At 40.7% G+C, this 19,956-nt stretch overlaps 1 protein-coding gene and 1 long non-coding RNA gene across 6 annotated transcripts in view; one reads left to right on the top strand and one right to left on the bottom strand.

Moving 5' to 3' along the window:
* Positions 1–153, bottom strand: part of LPAR1 (lysophosphatidic acid receptor 1) — a 168,653-nt gene extending 168,500 nt beyond the window's left edge. Inside the window, exon 1 of the mRNA XM_005910518.3 lies at positions 14–153. The gene's annotated coding sequence lies outside the window, so the exon portion shown is untranslated. The remainder of the gene's footprint in view (positions 1–13) is intronic.
* The window catches only part of LOC106701597 (uncharacterized), a 67,940-nt gene that overhangs the window by 1,681 nt on the left and 46,303 nt on the right, over positions 1–19,956 (top strand). For 2 of the 5 annotated variants that reach the window (XR_011465036.1, XR_011465035.1), the window contains exon 2: positions 102–19,742. This is a non-coding gene — a long non-coding RNA (uncharacterized lncRNA). The remainder of the gene's footprint in view (positions 1–101; positions 19,743–19,956) is intronic. The other 3 variants (XR_011465039.1, XR_011465038.1, XR_011465037.1) reach the window with 3 other exon arrangements.

Below are 19,956 nucleotides of genomic sequence, written 5' to 3'. Positions count from 1 at the left end.
CTCCCGCGCTCACCTCTGCGACCGGCAGCTTGCGGGACTCGGGTGGCCACCCCCACACGTTGCATTTTCATTTTGTGGCTCTTTTCTTCCCACTTGAAAAGCTCTGGAAGACATCGCCGGGCCCGCGGAACCCCTAACGTCTGGCCTCTCGCGTAGTGCAGTGTCCAAACTTTCCAGCAGGCACAGCTTTCCCAGCGCAGCTTTTAACTCGAAGCTGCGAAGAACGCGGAGTCAATTTTGCTGCCCGAAAGGTGCACACGTTTCCATTTCTGAGTTTGCGACTGACTGGGTCTGCAGACCAAAGCAAATGTATGACTGTGCTCCCCTAGTTCTCCATATCCATGATTATACATTTCTCTTCCGCTTTCCCAGTTTGCACTTGCACTTCGCCAAGCCAAGTACAAACTATCAATTTTAGAAGAGTAATTAAGGGCGGGGAATACACACCTGAAGATGTGGGCGGGAGCGGTGCGGGACTAAGGCCTGGGGATCCTTCTCCGGAAAGAGGCAGCCAGAGAAACTCGCCCGGGTTCTGAACACCTCCCAGTCCACGGCGGGGGGCGGCCACAGGGAGGACGCGAGTGCTCTCCTGCCGCGCCACCCCTACCATCTACCACCCTTGGCTTCCAGGAGTGTTGGCAGTTCTCTGCCTCTGGCTTCACCGCTAAAGCCGCAGCACAACAAAAGTAGCTGCTTACTAGTAAACACTGCAGACTCTGGCCTGAAACGGCACGTGGGGGCCACGCCAAGGAACTTTGGCAGGACTGATCCAACTACCTGTAAGAAAGAAAGGCAGAACCGCGAGGGAGGGCTGCGTTGGTGCCGGTCACTCGGTAACCTAGGGCTTTGCAGAAAAGAGAGGTCACTGGAAACCGCAGCGAGTGGGGAGAGGAAGACTTCTTGGAAGGCATGAGAACTTCTCAAGCTTCCAGTGAGGTATAGCTTCGAAAAGAATATGACCACCTCCCCCAAGTGACTGACTGCTGAGAACCTTGGGTGAGTTGGTCTCGTGGTTTTCACAGGATGCTCAAGGCTAAAAACCAAGCTGCTCGTCAATTACTATCTGAGGCTGTTTCCTTTTTCAAACAATGCATCAAATCCCCTTTGTTAAAAAATCAGCTTTAAATGACTGCCTTTTCCCCTTTCCTACCAATTTATAATTTCTTTTATAATAGATAATGTGAAAAATTAGAGATTTTAATACATGCACAGTGCTAGTATGTTCATTTACAACATGCAGAAAGTATATAAAAACTCTTACCACACAAACAATGAGAGCTGATCTTAAACTCTAATACACCAGGACGAATAGGAAAATATCCACTATATAATCTAAGTATAATACAAAGTACATATTGGTAAGAAAAGAAAGAATATACTTGAAAAGGACTTTTGTTTTCAACTATCCAGTTCAGTTCAGTTCAGTTCAGTGGCTCAGTCATGTCAGACTCTTTGCGACCCCATGAATTGCAGCACGCCAGGCCTCCCTGTCCATCACCAACTCCCGGAGTTCACTCAAACTCACGTCCATCGAGTTGGTGATGCCATCCAGCCATCTCATCCTCTGTTGTCCCCTTTTCCTCCTGCCCCCAATCCCTCCCAGCATCAGAGTCTTTTCCAATGAGTCAACTCTTCCCATGAGGTGGCCAAAGTACTGGAGTTTCTCAGCTTTAGCATCATTCCTTCCAAAGAACACCCAGGGCTGATCTCCTTTAGAATGGACTGGTTGGATCTCCTTGCAGTCCAAGGGACTCTCAGGAGTCTTCTCCAACACCACAGTTCAAAAGCATCAATTCTTTAGCGCTCAGCTTTGTTCACAGTCCAACTCTCACATCCATACGTGACTACCGGAAAAACCATAGCCTTGACTAGATGGACTTTTGTTGGCAAAGCAATGTCTCTGCTTTTGAATATGCTAAATAGGTTGGTCATAACTTTCCTTCCAAGGAGTAAGCGTCTTTTAATTTCATGGCTGCAATCACCATCTGCAGTGATTTTGGAGCCCCAAAAAACAAGTCTGACACTGTTTCCACTGTTTCCCCATCTATTTCCCATGAAGTGATGGGACCAGATGCCATGATCTTCGTTTTCTGAATGTTGAGCTTGAAGCCAACTTTTTCAGTCTCCTCTTTCACTGTCATCAAGAGGCTTTTTAGTTCCTCTTCACTTTCTGCCATAAGGGTGGTGTCATCTGTATATCTGAGGTTATTGATATTTCTTCCTGGCAATCTTGATTCCAGCTTGTGCTTCTTCCAGCCCAGCGTTTCTCATGATGTACTCTGCAGTATAGCTCTACCCGACTCAGAAAACTCACTTAGCTAATTTTCCTGTCTTTCTACTACACACTCAGTATTTACTTTTGGGTTTCTCAATACTAAAACTTCTATATTTAGTAAAAAGAATACTTTAAAATTTTTTTGAATTTTATTAAAAATACTTATATTAATGTAGCAGTAAATAGTATCAAATAATCATTTAATTAATTTACAAGTTAATTATTTCTATGTTTAGGCCTTCCTCATAAATCAAAGGTAAAGTGTGAATGAGTTTCTTTTGAGCCCTCAGCTTGAATGTTTCCAATATTTTTTTTCCAATATATATATTTATTTCACCTCTAATATATTTATTTCAGGAATATGGCTGCTTCTGCTTTGACTGCATATTAACTGACCAAACTGCTCTCTGGTCCTTTCTAGCATCAAATGAGGAATTCTGTCCACACAAGATGAGTATACAAGAGTTCCAATTTATTTGCTTTAAAAATTTTTATTTCCTCTTTATTGGCCTAGCAAAGTACAAGGTCAGCCTGGACAGACTTGTCTCCCTGACATGTGCAGGCCTGCCTGAAGGAGACTGCTCTGCACCCAGGTTTCGTTCAATAACTTTAAAATCAACTCTAGGTTGTATGCCCATGTGTAAACAGAGAGAGAAAATGAAATACAATACAGAATCCAGTTCATTACAGAGGTTAAGCCATCAAAATAAGTACTACATTTCAAACAAGTCAGTTTTCTCATCTGTAAAATGGGATGATAATACTAATTCAGTCTACTTTATTGGGTTCCACACTGCCTTTATCAAAGTAAGATAATATATTTGAACAGACTTCAGACACAAAAGTAGATGATGTGATTTCAACAGAGATGCAGAAGGATATCTTGATTATACTCTCTTTAATGTTTTTATCTGTCTGTGGCCCTCTTGCCATTCAAACTGATTCCCTTTCTTGGATAGGCAACTTAATGCTTTTTGTCCTAACCTTTCTCTCTTATCCTTTGCCGAGCAATGTTTCTCTAGATCTGTTTCTTCAAATGACTTCAGCAGAGTCAGAGACCCAAAGACAGTGGTGCTGTCAAACATGAGAAAAAATATTTTTAGCAAAATGAAGAGAATCTGAGTGGGGAATACTTCCAGAATGGTTTACGTTAATATCTTAGAGGGTAACAGTAGACTTTGTCAGGTTATTGCTGTTATCTAGTGGTCCAAGGACTATAATTTGCAAAGCATTTAGGACTGAAACACTGGCTGTCACTACTTTGGGCTCTGTTATTTGTTCAGAGGGGGCTACTATCATGCCAGTTCCCTCTGCCTCCCCACATTTCTTCTGTCTGGCAAAAAGCCTTTGAAATTTTTTTACTAGAGAGTAATCAAAACTATCAGCAAAAAAGATCTGTTGGAAACTTTCCCTCCAGTCTGTGAATGTAGAAAGTATATCCTGGTGAAACAATACCCTGAGAATTCAGCCTGCTTGGGGAAGTTTTTCAGGTGCCTCTCAGACAGGGGTTTCTTCCTTTTTAAAATGGTATATTTATGCCTCTTCTGCTGCTTTTCCCCTTGACCAGAAAGAAATCATTCTCCTTCGGAAACCTTTCTATTTGAAAAGGCCAGTGGCAGAGGAGGGTGAGGCAGCCCAATGTAGTAACAATAAATAAAACTCTTCAGGGTAGTGGCGACATCAGGAGACTCTAGGAATGGGGACTAGAAGGTGGGCTTGTGTGTGCAGCAGCCCTGCATGCGGGCCAGACTGCAGTGAAATGAGAGCCCTAAACAGAGTCTCTCTCTGCTCACCATTTTCTTATCACCTATTTCTGCATGAATAATCTGGGTAATGTCTGAAATAGATCAAGGTCAAACAATCTTTTTCTTGTAGTCTCCTTCATGCAAATTAAAAGCTTTTGATCTAAAATGATGTGGTGGTTGGGGGTGGGGGGGAATGAAGAAGAAAATATATATGTGTATTATATATATAATTTTAGAGTTAAAAATAGACCTAAATATAAAAAAAAATCATACAAAGGGTCACAAAACAAAAAGTTAGTTCTATAAAGCAGTAATAAAATAAGTGGATTTATAGGTGGCACCACCGGTAAAGAGTCTGCCTGCCAATGCAGGAGGTGTAAGAGACATGGGTTTGATCCCTAGGTCCGGAAGATCCCCTGGTGGAGGGCATGGCAACCCTGGCATGGCAAGTCCAGCATTCTTGCCTGGAGAATCCCATGGACAGAGGAGTTTGGCAGGCTACAGTCCATAGGGTTGCAGAGTCAGACACAACTGATGCGACTTAGCGCACACACACAGTAAGCTGATAGTGGGAAAAGAGAAAAAAGAAACAAGACTATGATTAAGATCATAATCATACTTTTGCCATCATGTCATGGTAAATAAATGGGGAAACAATGGAAACAGTGAAAGGCTTTATTTTCTTGGTCTCCAAAAATCACCATGGATGGTGACAGCAGCCATGAAATTAAAAAGATGATTGCTTTTTGGAAGGAAAACTATGACAAACCTAGACAGCGTACTAAAAAGCAAATACATCACTTGCCAACAAAGGTCCATATAGTCAAAGCTATGGTTTTTCCAGTAGTCATGTATAGATGTGAGAGTTGGACCATATAAAAGGCTGAGCACCAAAGAACTGATGCTTTTGAACTGTGGTGCTAGAAAAGACTCTTGAGAGTCCCTTGAACTGCAAGGAGATCAAACCAGTCAATCCTAAAGGAAATCAACCCTGAATAATCATTGGAAGGACTGATGCTGAAGCTGAAGCTCCAATACTTTAGTCACTTGATGCGAAGAGCCGACTCATTGGAAGAGTGTTGCTGGGAAAGATTGAAGGCATGAGGAGAAGGGGGTGACAGAGGATAAGATGGTTGGATGGCATCACTGACTGAGTGGACATGACCTTAAGCAAATTTGGGGAGATAGTGGAGGACAGGGAAGCCTGGCATGCTGCAGCCCGTGGGGTCACAAAGAGATGGACACAACTTAGCAACTGAACGACAACAGCAGCAGTACACATTGTAACAGAAGTGAAGTGAAGTGAAGTCGCTCAGTCGTGTCCAACTCTGTGCGACCCCATGGACTGTAGCCCACCAGGCTCCTCCATCCATGGGATTCTCCAGGCAAGAATACTGGAGTGGGGTGCCATTTCCTTCTCCATTGTAACAGAGGTAACTACAGTATCCATTCTTGCCTTTTAGGACACCAGCTAGATTAGATTTCCAGCCTCTTTTGCAGTTAATTAAGCCCACATACCTGAGTTATCTCCTGTAGAACTTGAGCAAAAGAGACTTCTGTGGAGTCTAGGATTACCAAAGACTCTTCTTATGTGTGCTCCCTCAGGTTCTCTGTCCTTTCTGTTGATGAGGATGGTGATGCCCATGCAAACCTTGGAAGCCACCAATCAAAGATGGCAGGCAGCCAAACTCCTGATGCTTGTATGTCCACATGGAGCCTCTCTACCAACCTGAACATCTCTCTGGATTTTCATATGAGAAAATTTTTTTTTGTTCTTTGAGACACTATATTTGAGAACTCTGTTACCTTGGCTTAACTGATATACATATATGTATATGAATAAAATACATATATGTATAAAAATGTCTATGAATATATATATAGACATAGACATATATATTATACATAGACATTTTTACTATAATCCCAGGGGTTCAATGATACCCTGTAACCTAGACTGTGGCTTGATCTGAGAAAAGGAGAGATTTCTGATGACCTGCCCTCTGGAGTGGGCATTTGTCAGAAGCGGGCACATTAGAGATGTTACAAACTCTAATGTACAAACTCTTTGTACAAACTCTACCTCAAAGCACTGGTTACATTTAACTGAATGCCTCTGCCAATCAGCCTGACTTCTCTGACAACATTAACTCTGCCAGAAGAAGAGGCAGAGTAAATTCCACAGATTAAATGGTAATTATGGACATTAATGGAAGACTAGTCAGCAATGTCAGGACCAGACTCCTGGTATACACAACAATATGGATGAATCTCAAAAACACGCTGAATAAAATTAGACAGATCCATAACAGTGCCTGCTGTACAATTTCATTTCTATGAAGTTCCTGAACAGGTGAAACTCATCTGTGATGTCTGAAACAGAACAATGGTTGCCAAGGGACTGGGGATTGACAGAAGAGGCACACAAGGAAATTTCCTGGGGTAGGAGAACTATCCTATATCTTGCTTTGTGTGGTGGTAACAGGGGTGTACTAAGTGTACAAACTCATTGAACTGAACATTTAATGTTGATGCTACTGATTATTTGTAAATTATACCCAAATAATATACTTTAAAACACAAGTATAATTATCTGGATATATCCATACAATGGTATTTCTAATGCAAACTGTTATGGAATAATACTCAGCCACCACATACATCCTCTGGGGGCTACTGTTGTGAATGAACATACATAAACACTATGACATCCTAGACAATGATTGTACTCCTATAAAAAACTGAGATAAACTATACACATGTCCTAAGAAAAATTAACTTTATAATAAGTCAGGATAAATAATAAGTTCCTACTATATAGCACAGAGAACTATATTCAGTATCTGATAATAACCTATTGATATTTGGCAAAACTAATACAATTTGTAAAGTTTAAAAATAAAATAAAATTAAAAAAAAAATAAACAGATATACAGTATATCTGTGATATTAAAATTTTATGGGGAGAAGAGTGATTTGGAAAATTCTCCAAAAAATTCCCTTAGCAGGGAAATCACAAAAAAATTCTTTTTGAAGGTTGAAAAATGCTGTTCTTGAGAAAGCTGTTTTTGATGACTGGTCTCTTCATAATGTATTTTTAATATATTTTATTTGATTATTAAAATTTGAGTCAAATGGGAAAAAAAAAAGATATGTATACGTATAATTGAATCAGTAGTATACAGCAGTAGGAGAAGGCAATGGCAACCCACTCCAGTACTCTTGTCTGGAAAATCCCATGGATGGAGGAGCCTGGTAGGCTGCAGTCCATTGGGTTGCTAAGTGTCAGACACGACTGAGGGACTTCACTTTCACCTTTCACTTTCATGCACTGGAGAAGGAAATGACAACCCACTCCAGTGTTCTTGCCTGGAGAATCCCAGGGATGGGGGAGCCTGGTGGGCTGCTGTCTATGGGGTCGCACAGAGTCGGACATGACTGAAGTGACTTAGCAGCAGCAGCAGCAGCGGTATACACCAGTATCTTACACAACAGTGTAAATCAACTATACTTCAATTTTAAAAGTTTTTAAATAATAAGTCAGTAGATTATTCCTATGTATGAAGCCTGTGATTTTCCATGGCTACTATTCTAATTTTATATAACCATAAAATATATAATTAATAGCATGTATCTTCTGGCTTTAGTAAATATAATAATTATATGACCAAACAATTGACCAAATATGACCAAAATTTTGAGATTTTTATTCTACAATTTCTTCTTCTTGTAATTCCACTTTCCTTCTCTCACTGTTGAATCATATGTTCTGTGCTCATTGCTCAGGAAAATATGTAACAAAAGGGAAAATAGAAAAATCAAAAATCTTTATAGAAAAACCTGACCTCCTAGACGGGGATTTACAGGCATAAACAGTATGTATAGACCTGAAGGAAAAACAATACTCTTGGAATGTGAGAACAACAGAGAGAGGTCTGTGTATCCTGAGAACAGACGGCTGCCATTACAAAGTACTACAGACTGGGTAGTTTAAACAACAGAAGTTCATTTCCCACTGATCTAAAGGATAGAAGTCCAAGGTCAACGGTTCTTTCCTCTGAGGCCTCTGTCCTAGGCCTGCAGATGGTGATTTTTCTCCAGATGTCTTTACTTGGTCTCCCCTCAGTCTGTGTGTATCTGTGCCCTAGTCTCTTCTTATAAAGACAGTCCTATTGGACTGGCGTTCACCCTTATGACCTCACTTTACCTTAATTACCTCTTTAATGACCCTGCCTCCAAATACAGTCACATTCTGAGGTGCTGAGGGTTAGGATTTCAAGGTATGAAATCTTATTCATGATTGCTAAGAACCTTTAGCCACCCTGTATCCGCACCATGGGAAGATTACAAATCTAGAATAGGAATTAACTTGATATAAAATACGGCCACAACCTTGGGAGGACGGCTCCACAGGTAAGACATGACCTCACAGAAGTCGCTGCTAATATGCAGAATACAGAGCCACAAAGGTTGGGGGGAGGCGGGTGCACAGTTGAAACAGCAACACAGGATACTTTAAAAACCCCTGGGAAGATGCAGTATGATCGGGAGGAAGGAAGTAATAGCAATTGAGCCTTGATATAATTTGCTGATGAGGTTAATTTATCTCCAATTTCTGAAAAAATATCCAGAAAAAATATCTCTGAAAAGTTATCTAAAAATCTGTTTCTGAGAGCTTAGGTTTCTAAAAGATGAACAGCAATAACAATAACTGGACTTCTTCCCAGAAACAGATCTGAACTGACTTGTAGGAATTTACACTAAGAGGTCATAGATCTGACCCATTAGGGATAGGTTTTGACAAGAGTAAATTACACTGAGTACCATCATATATTCCAAGATGAACTTGAATGAACATGATCCTCTCCCTTCCATAATTCTTCCAACTGGTAAAGGAGAGGGAAGAGGTGGAATTCCTGCTCATCTCCACAAGCAGGAATGCTGAGCCAACCTTTGTCAGCACCACCAAGGACATGTGAATAAAGTGGCTACCACGGCAGAGACGGAGAAGGCAACGGCACCCCACTCCAGTACGCTTGCCTGGAAAATCCCATGGACGGAAGAGCCTGGTAGGCTGTAGTCCATGGGGTCGCCAAGAGTCGGACACGACTGAGCGACTTCCTTTTCACTTTTCACTTTCATGCATTGGAGAAGGAAATAGCAACCCACTCCAGTGTTCTTGCCTGGAGAATCCCAGGGATGGGGGAGCCTGGTGGGCTTCTGTTTATGGGGTCGCACAGAGTCGGACACGACTGAAGTGACTTAGCAGCAGCAGCAGCATGGCAGAGAGGGAGGCTAAGCATGAGTATGATGGAACTGACTCCCACTTACCAAAGCTGATCTCTCTAATGCTGCTTCTGAATGTCCACACTGCCAGCTAAGGAGACCAAATCAAAGCCTGAAGTATAGACATAACATGGACCAACTGTGAACCTCTGGTCATAGTTGTTCAATCGCCCAGTCATGACTGACTCTTTGTAACCCCATGGACTGCAGCATGCCAGGCTTCCCTGTCCTTCACCATCTCCTGGAGCCTGACTCATGTCCATTTAGTCAGTGATGCCATCCAACCATCTCATCTTCTGTCATCCCCTTATTCTCCTGCCTTCAATCTTTCCCAGCATGAGGGTCTTTTCTAATGAGTCAGCTCTTCGCATCAGGTGATCAAAGTATTGGAGCTTCAGTTTCAACATCAGTCCTTCCAATGAATATTCACTGATTTCCTTTAGGATTGACTGCTTTGATCTCACTAGAGTCCAAAGGACTCTCAAGAGTCTTCTCCAACACCACAGTTCAAAGCATCAATTCTTCAGTGCTTAGCCTTCTTTATGGTCCAGCTCTCACATCTGTACATGACTACTGGGAAAACCATAGCTTTGACTATATGGATCTTTGAAGCAAAATAATGTCTCTGCTTTTTAATATGCTTTCGTGGTTTGTCAAAGCTTTTCTTCCAAGGAGCAAGTGTCTTTTAATTTCATGGCTGTAGTCACCATCCACAGTGATTTTGGAGCCCAAGAAAATAAAGTCTGTTACTCTTTCCCTTGTTTCCCCATCTATTTTCCATGAAGTGATGGGAACAGATGCCATGATCTTAGTTTTTTGAATATTGAGTTTTAAGCCAGCTTTTTCACTCTCCTCTTTCACCTTCATCAAGAGGCTCTTTAATTCCTATTCGCTGTCTGCCATAAGTGTGGTGTCATCTGCATATCTGAAGTTATTGATACTTCTCCCAGCAATCTTGATTCCAGCTTGTGCTTCATCCAGCCCGGCATTTCATATGATGTACTCTGCATGTAACTTAAATAACCAGGGTGACAATATATAGTCTTGATGTACTCCTTTCCCAATTTTGAACCAGTTTGTTGTTCCATGTCGGGTTCTGACTATTGCTTCTTGACCTACATACTGGTTTCTCATGAGACATGTAAGGTGATCTGACATTCCTATCTCTGAACCTCTAGTATGAAATATTTCTTAAGGAGACCAACTGGTAATTTGGTGAAGGTTGACTAGGTTGGGCTTCTTTCATCCTTGAAGAGTTTGTGGTTCATTTTCAGAGGAATGGTCATCTCTTCTGGATATGCCTTTCCTGCCCTCAAGGGTATCAGCCAGCATCACTATCCAGGACTTATGGCATGTCTGATCCACAAGGTTGGAATCCCATACAACATTCAACCAAGGCATTCAGTTTGCAGTGAAGAAAGCAAAAGAATGGACCATGCAGTCTTATCACATACCACCCCACCCAAAAACTTCCTGTGGAGGGGATAGAATGTCTTGTTGAAGACACAGCTGAATCACCAACTTGGAGACAACAGCCTGCAAGGTTGGAAATTATCTTTTAGGATGCACCGTATGCCTTGGCACAGAGACCTTTATGTGGTGTCTTGTCACCAATTAGAAAAAAAAAATGGGTTTGTGAAGTTAGAGGGTGGAAGCAGAAGGAACCCCAAGGACCCCACTTACCATAAATCTCAGTGACCCACTCTCAGACTTTGTGCTTCTCTTTACACAATTCTGGGATCTGCGAGACAGAAGTTCTGAACTCTTACCAGTGTCACAAGTCTTACAGAAAAAGCCCCATTGAACTACAAGCTATAAGTACTACCTGGGCAGTTTGGAATTCTTTTATGTAAAGTCCAGCAGACATGAAGTATAATCACCATTTTTAAGGGATACATCACACTGATAATTCACAGGAGAAGACTATTTTTTGTCAGTTACACCTAATAAAGACTGTTACTTAACAGGGACAGGGAGGGATATGTGTGGAACTCACGTGACTCAGGTAGGTACCTCTTGGTATATTCCCTTGCCCAGTTGTGAGTGTGAATGGACAAATGCAGCAATTAAAGAAGTGTGTGGTTACTAAGGACACAGGGTCACACCATGAAGTAAGTTACTAGGACTACTGGAGATGTTAGCTGAAGAGTGAGATGTTTAATGTTTAATGTAAATGTAATGTTTAATGTTTAATGTAAAATGTTTAATGGGGGGAAGGAAGGTAAATACCAGTGATGGCCCTGAGATGAACTGCAGCGATGAAGGCTATGGTTAATCCCACTAAGCTCTGTTTTCTAAGTTTTTCCTCAGGAAGAGAAGCCCACTGTGTGTGTGGAGGTGCTGCTTCCTTCACAAGTTTGGAGAAGTAGATCCACGTGGAGCAAGCAGTGGACTATGGCAGATGTGGAGATGTGCCATTCAAATCCATTCCAAGAAAAAAACTCATAAGCCAGCTGCAAAGGGTGTGGTTAGTGGATGGTCTATGGCTTTCAGCACTTTGAGGGTCCTTTGTAGCTTTTAAGGTGAGGCCACATTCTTCTTAGGGCATCACTTTAGGCAATGAGTGAGCAGAATGATAGCCAAGATTACACTCTTCTCATGGTCAACCCAGGCCAATGACTGAGCAGTGGTGTGGTACAAGGGTGTAGCCATTTTTGTCTAATGAGGGACTTCTCTAATGGACCATCTTTGTTCCCCAAATCCATATTGGGCTACTGAGGACTTCACTGGGCCTCCAACAGAGTCAGATAGCTCCCTCTGCCCTCTCCTGCTTCTCCTTTTCCTTTCATAGATGGTGCTCTGCAGTAAGCGCTTTCTTTGTTCTCCTGCCTCAGCCTCAGCATCTACATAGAACCCAACCTGCACAGGTATCTTCCACAGTTACTGTCCTATTTATCTTTAAATGATCGCCATATAATAGTCTTCTTATTGAGATTTTCAAATTGCTTGAAACAGAATTGTTAGAGTCTTCACCATTTATCCTAGTACTATAGATGATGCATGTGTCTGTATGTGTGTTTTACTGAGTTGCTTTGCTAAGGGCCTTTTTTAACTCTTTACAAAAAAAGAAACAGATCTAGGATGGATTTATCATTTCTATTCATTTTCTGGTGTGTATCTCTTTAGCTGTTTTGTTCATAGTTAAATCCTTCCTACTGACTTCCTTTGGTTTATTTTGTAAATCTCCTTAGTTTCTGGTGCTGAATGTTTAATGAATTTTTTTTTTATTCTTTCTCTTCAATAAAAAATTTTTTCATTATACTTTTAAGTTTATATGTTTATCTCTTTTGGTTGCGCTGAGTCTTTGCTGCTGCACAAGCTTTTCTCAAGTTGTGGCGAGTGCGGACTGCTCTCTAGTTGCAGTGGGCAGACTTCTCTGTGGTGGCTTCTCTTGTCGTGGAGCACAGGCTTCGATAGTTTCAGTGCATGGGCTCAGTAATTGTGAGCTCTGTCCCCGGCTCTAGAGGACAGGCTCAATAATTGTGGAACAGGGGATTAGTTGCTCCAAGGCATGTGGGATCTTCCTGGAGTAGGGATTGAACCCATGTCTCCTGCATTGGCGGGTGGATTCTTTACCACTGAGCCACTAGAGAAGCCCCAGTAATTTTTATCTGCTCTCAACTTGGTACACAACTCAGTCACTTGGACTAATTTTTACATTTCTCAAAAAGGCTTTATGGTAGCATATATTTAGTCTTTGTGTATCTTTGAATATTTTCTGTTCTCTTCAAAAAAAGAAAAAGTAAACTGTTGTAACCTAAAAGCTACAAATCTACAGACATAGGTCTTTATATAATAAATGTATAAGTTGTTTTATAACTTTATATAATAAAGTTGTATTGTATATTGTCAGAAAACATTCTTCTACTATATAGTTAATTGTGGCCTTTTCTTTATTTGTTATGTCTCCTTCAGGAATAGCCTCATCGATACACTAGCTCTTTGTTCTCTGGTCTCTATTCAGTTACTCTCTTGTCATTTTTATCTCTTTGCCTTTTTAAAAAATCTTTTGCCCTCCATCTTAGAAGAACTTATAAAGTGTGAAATCCACTTGATTGATTTTATTATCTATAGTTTATTTTTCTTTCTAATCACTCCAATGTAGATTTTATTTACATTGAATTTTAAATTTTTGTGCATGTCTCCCTTTTGTCCTTATAAAAATCTCTCATGCTGTTAATATTTTATATCAAACTGCCCTTCTTATTATACCTGTTTTCAACTCTTAAAACTCATCTTTTTACATTCTATTAAACAGGTATGCCTCATGCAGTATCTAGCACTTAGTAGAGGCTTAGTAAATACTTACTGGATTATTAATCTTAAGTGAGTGAATGAACATTCAACAGTAGGTCAAGTTCCAGTTCATTCAAAGAAAAGTGAAATATCATTATTTCTATGTTCCGAGTTCTATTCAAAATCAGTTGTTAAAGTATGATAAGAAGATGATCTAATAATTAATTTAAATCTGTTTAGAAGAGATAATAGATTATCAGCAAGACTGAATCCAGCCTATGCAACAAGGCACCTCTTTTTGAAAAATTGCCTTCAAGAAAAAACTTATTACTGAGATGCTGAAATCTCCTACTCTCTCTTTGCACTCTACAAATATATCTCATGTTCATTCTTTCTCTGTTCTCTTGGAAAAAAAAGTTCAAATTTGAAACATTAACAGTGGAACAGTTGGGAAAAAAAAAAAAAAAAAACCCTCTTCTGGTAATATTAACCAGCCACAAATGGCCAGAGTAAACTTCCTTCATGAAAGCTTCTTGCCTAGAGGTGGGATTGGGTCATTATGGCTGCACAATAACCTCCCTGCAAACATATGAATGCCAGATGGTTGGAACTGTTCCATTAAGAAACTGATGTTTTCATTGTTTGGAATTTGATTTTGTAGCTTTCTCCATACAGTGATTTGACTGCAGCGTTTAGAAGCCTAGAGAGCTTTCCCATAAATTATTCCACCTCTCGAATGTGAAACTAGGTTAGGCTTATTAGCCTGTTTTTCCATTAATATGTCATTCCCACTTTCTTGCTCAGATGTGGGTAATTTAGGCAGGATTCATAAAAAGAAAATGTGAGTTTTGTGCTTTAGTTGTTTCTTCAAGGAACTTGCTACTGAATAATACTTCCCTCACTTTGTTTACTTGAATATTTATATATGAACATTCATTAAAAGTAAATAGTAAGAGCTAACAAGGTTCTTCACTATGCACTTACATGGATCTTTACTTTCATAGTTCTCACACTATACTAAATATTTTATACATATGAACCCATAAAAGCATCACATCAACTCTGTGAGCTCAATACTATTATTGTTTCTACTTTGTAGGTGAAGAAACTAAGGAATAGTTAAGTCAAGTAACTTAGGTCAAACAGGCAGTGAGTGGTAGATGTAGAATTTCAATCCTGGGGAAAAAACGTCTTAGAGTCTTAACTACCTCACCCTACACTACATTTACAGTCCCAACTAATCTAGCTTGCTCCAAGAGAACAATGGTAAAACTGGAGTCCCTGCTCAGTCCTCATTAATGTGAACAAGATTTTGATATTATTGAGCAAATGTCTTATTGATTCCACGCCCTTGAGACTGTGGCAGGGTATAGAACCAACTGTCTATAGCATCAGCTTCCACTGCATCTTAGAGAGATCTATTATTCTACTTAAGAAATAAAAGAGGTTTTCTTTCTTGAAATCCTCTACAAATTACTCTTGCTACAGATGCTTTAGTTTTGGTGTCCCTCATATTCAAGTGGGACGTGAAGTTTTTTTAAGTAATTCATTTCATTAGGAATAAACAAGAAGTTACAGAAAATGGAAGTAGGCTGTAAGATGAAAACTGTAAGAAATTACAGCTGCAAGATGGCACTTACTGTGATGTAACTTGTAATCAGTAGGTCCTTGTAAGAAGGCATATGTCTGCCCTTAAGGTGAAAGGACATGAGGACATGTTAATGACGAATTTGCAGTATGACTGCAGGAGGAAGGCTCAGGGAACTAAGTAGTTTAAAGGCCTTTAGAGAATATACTTATTCAAAGGCAAGTATTTAACTGTTATCCTATTATAAGACCAGTTTGGATATGTCAATTTCATAGGCAAAGGGATAGGCCGAGGACATCTGTTGTGGTTTTGTTGCCCAGCATCCATGCTCCCTTCTGCTAACAGCACTCTGAGATTCCTTTCTACCATTTTGTGTTGACTTAACCTTTTCCGGCACACTGGTAAAGAACCTGCCTGCCAATGCAGGAGACGCAAGAGACGTGAGGTCTATCCCTGGATTGGTAAGATCCCCTGGAGTAGGAGATGGCAACCCTCTCCAGTATTCTTGCCTGGAAAATTCCATGGACAGAGGAGCCCAGCGGGCTACAGACCATTGGGTTGCAGAGTTGGACGCAACTGAGCATGCAAAGATGATACGCTGAACCTTTTCCTCTAATGTAGTGCTGAGCATTCAAAGCACCCAATTCCACAGTCACATTGCTTGATTCATACATGAGCCAGTGACCCTATCAGAGCCACTGATGTGCAATCTTGGATACTTTTACTTCAGCTGAGCAGAAAGGGGTATCTCTTCTTTTCCTGCTACAATAAGAGCTATGAAACTGAAAGCCTGAAATGTTAGAGGCCAACAAGAATGAGAACTTGCCAGAGGAGTAAGCCAACACTCAAAAAAGTAGCACTGATAGAGAGAGAATGAGATAATATCCTGATGACATAATTTGAACTCCTGGATCAAAGTGTACCTGTAGTCTGTCCCTTGAACTTTCACGTTACATAAGCCAATAAATTCCAATATTTATTTAAGCTTTTTGCTACCCAAGAAGTTATGGCAGAAGGGGAGAACTGAGAGTCCTCGGCCCCTTTGGAGGGGGTTTGCCTGTGTTTCTTTGTGAGGAGAAACAATGGAGCACTTGATGAAGGCTCTGGAGAAAACAGAAGGCTGAGATTTGAGGATTTCCCTGAGCAGACCTAATCTCTCAGGGCCTTAAAAGAGAGGATCTAGATTGTGCCTTTTAGAAAAGCAAAGAAAATATTCTGGACTTTCACATATAACCCTTGGGGATGAAGGGAAGAAAACATGATTTCAACAGCAGTTGAAGTTTTACGGTGGTAACTAAAAGGCTCCATTGCATTGTTGTACAGACTTCACAGACTTGCCTTTTGCCTCATAACCCACAAAGATGGCTTTGGGCTCTTAGAGAAAGACATCACTGACCTGGGTTTCCAAACTTTTAAAGAGTTTTAATCCCTAGTATGGATTATCTCGGTGTGGCTTGCTGCTAGTGGTTACCAGAAAGCCTTCTTTGCTTCTTCCTTCAGTTCAGTCGCTCAGTCGTGTCCAACTCTTTGCAACCCCATGAATCGCAGCACGCCAGGCCTCCCTGTCCATCACCAACTCCCAGAGTTTACTCAAACTCATGTCCATCGAGTCAGTGATGCTGTCGAACCATCTCATCCTCTGTCATCCCCTTCTCCTCCTGCCCTCAATCTTTCCCAGCATCAGGGTCTTTTCAAATGAATCAGTTCTTCCCATCAGGTGGCCAAAGTATTGGAGTTTCAGCTTCAACATCAGTCCTTCCAATAAATATTCAGGACTGACTTCCTTTAGGATGGACTGGTTGGATCTCCTTGCAGTTCAAGGGACTCTCAAGAGTCTTCTGCAACACCACATCAAAAGCATCAATTCTTCAGCACTCAGCTTTCTTTATAGTCCAACTCTCATAGCCATACATGACTACTGCAAAAACCATAGCCTTGACTAGACGGACCTTTGTTGGCAAAGTAATGTCTCTGTTTTTTAATATGCTGTCTAGGCTGGTCATAACTTTCCTTCCAAGGAGTAAGCGGCTTTTAATTGCATGGCTGCAATCACCATCTGCAGTGATTTTGGAGCCCCCCAAAATAAATTCTGCCACTCTTTACACTGTTTCTCCATCTATTTGCCATGAATTGATGGGACCAGATGCCATGATCTTTGTTATGTGAATGTTGATCTTTAAGCCAACTTTTTCACTCTCCTCTTTCACTATCATCAAGAGGCTTTTTAGTTCCTCTTCACTTTCTGCCATAAGGGTGGTGTCATCTGCATATCTGAGGTTATAGATACTTCTCCCGGCAATCTTGATTCCAGCTTGTGCTTCATCCAGCCCAGCATTTCTCATGATATACTCTGCATATAAGTTAAATAAGCATGGTGACAATATACAGCCTTGACGTACTCCTTTTCCTATTTGGAACCAGTCTGTTGTTCCATGTCCAATTCTAACTGTTGCTTCCTGATCTGCCTACAGATTTCTCAAGAGGCAGGGCAAGTGGTCTGGTATTCCCATCTCTTGAAGAATTTTCCACAGTTTGTGGTGGTCCACATAGTCAAAGGCTTTGGCATAGTCAATAAAGCAGAAATAGATGTTTTTTGGAACTCTCTCGCTTTTTCGAGAATCCAACGGATGTTGGCAATTTGATTTCTGGTTCCTCTGCCTTTTCTAAAACCAGCTTGAACATCTGGAAGTTCACGGTTCACATATTGTTGAAGCCTGGCTTGGAGAATTTTGAGCATTACTTTACTAGCATGTGAGATGAGTGAAATTGTGCAGTAGTTTGAGCATTCTTTGGCATTGCCTTTTTTAGGATTGGAATGAAAACTGACCTTTTCCAGTTCTGGGGCCACTGCTGAGTTTTCCAAATTAACTGGCATCTTGAGTGCAACACTTTCTTTTTTTTTTCTTTTTTTAATTTTATTTTTAAACTTTACATAATTGTATTAGTTTTGCCAAATATCAAAATGAATCTGCCACAGGTATACACGTGCTCCCCATCCTGAACCCTCCTCTCTCCTCCCTCCCCATACCATCCCTCTGGGTCATCCCAGTGCACCAGCCCCAAGCATCCAGTATCATGCATCGAACCTGGACTGGCATCTCGTTTCATACATGATATTTTACATGTTTCAATGCCATTCTCCCAAATCTTCCCACCCTCTCCCTCTCCCAGAGAGTCCATAAGACTGTTCTATACATCAGTGTCTCTTTTGCTGTCTCGTACAAAGGGTTCACAGCATCATTTTTTAGGATTTGAAGTAGCTCAACTGGAATTCTATCACCTCCACTAGCTTTGTTCGTAGTGATGCTTCCTAAAGTTCACTTAACTCCTTAACCATGGAATTTTACCTGAAATGTGGACATTCAGCTCAGAGCTACTTCAACTTCCCAGCCTACTTTATAGCCATTATGATCAAATGATTTGTTCTCACCAATGGATGTGGAAGAGTATGAGTGGACGAAACGTAGGCAGCTTCTATATTATTTGCTTGAAAGGAAATTGCCTACCCTCCATCTCTTTACTTTCTCCTATCTGGATCCAATTTCAAAGGATTAATGAAGACAACACCCTAGGGATTGGAGAAGCAATAGGACGGAAGAAACAATGTTCCTCTCCCACCAATCTGGACTACTCACCTCTAGACTGTTTTTTGACAGGGAATAAATGTCTGTTAGTTGAGCCCCTGTATTTTAGGGCTCTTTTTTCCTATAGCTCCTTAGCATCTATTATAATATTGCTGTTTTATGAGTCTTTCACTATAGCCTTCTCCACTTTTTCAGAGCAGATAGTTTCCATCCTACAATGTCTCCTTAATTACCCTCCATCTGGTCAGGGTCTTTTAGTCTTTTTAGGTTCTATAGGTTATTGCAGTGATCACCTTGTTGCTTTTTCCTCAGACCTTGCTCAGTCGTGTCTGATTCTTTGTGACCCCATGGACTATAGCCCGCCAGGCTTCTCTGTCCATGGAATTTTCCAGGCAAGAATACTGCAGTGAGTTGCCATTTCCTTCTCCAGGAGATCCTCCCAACCCAGGGGTCAAACCCGTGTCTCTTGCATTTCCTGCATTGGCGGGTGGATTCTTTACCACTGTGCCACTTGGGAAGCCCTCTCCTCTAACAATCAAGCTGAAATTTTTATCAAACAGTATTGAAAACTGTTTCTGCTCAAATGTTAAGAGAGAAGCCCCTCAGCTATTTGAATTTCATTTGATTCATATCTGAAAGATTTGCCTGCTTGGATTTTGTAAGGAATATGTTTGTGTCATTCTTAATTACCAGGAAGACTTCAACTACACTGCCAGTGATGCTCACTGAATATTTCAGAACAAAATGCTGTCTCTCTCACTGCAATTTTAAGTGTATCAAGTAGAAGGAAAAAATGAAAGTTGAGAAATTTTTTTTTCCCATAGAATATCTGACAGTTTTCTATTTTCTCAGCTTCTGAAATGCACATGGTCTGATGATTAAGAACCCAATCATCTTCCCTCAAAAGTCAGAGGATGAAAAAAAAAAAAAAAAAGTCACAGGATGTAATTGCTGAATATCCGTCCCTGTGCACTCCACTGCTCTGAGTGACCTCACAGTGACTAGAACTGGATCTCAGAGAGCAACAGGTTGGTAATACTTGCTGTAAAACAGCCTTTCATATGGCTCCATTGTTACCTCAATCTCTGTTTTCTCTGTGTCTTCTTGCTTCTTCTACTATCAACTGATTAATCACCCTTGACTGTACATCTTTGATTTAACTGAAATGTTTTCTGCTTCTTCATAACTTTAACTTGATGGTACTTTCTAAACTACCTCAAGATCCCTCCATACACCCTTTTA

This window comes from Bos mutus, chromosome 8 (assembly GCF_027580195.1).
Source record: "Bos mutus isolate GX-2022 chromosome 8, NWIPB_WYAK_1.1, whole genome shotgun sequence".
Taxonomy (NCBI): Eukaryota; Metazoa; Chordata; class Mammalia; order Artiodactyla; family Bovidae; genus Bos; species Bos mutus.
The sequence above is the reverse complement of the archived record's forward strand: the minus strand, read 5'-3'. Positions and strand labels throughout refer to the sequence as shown.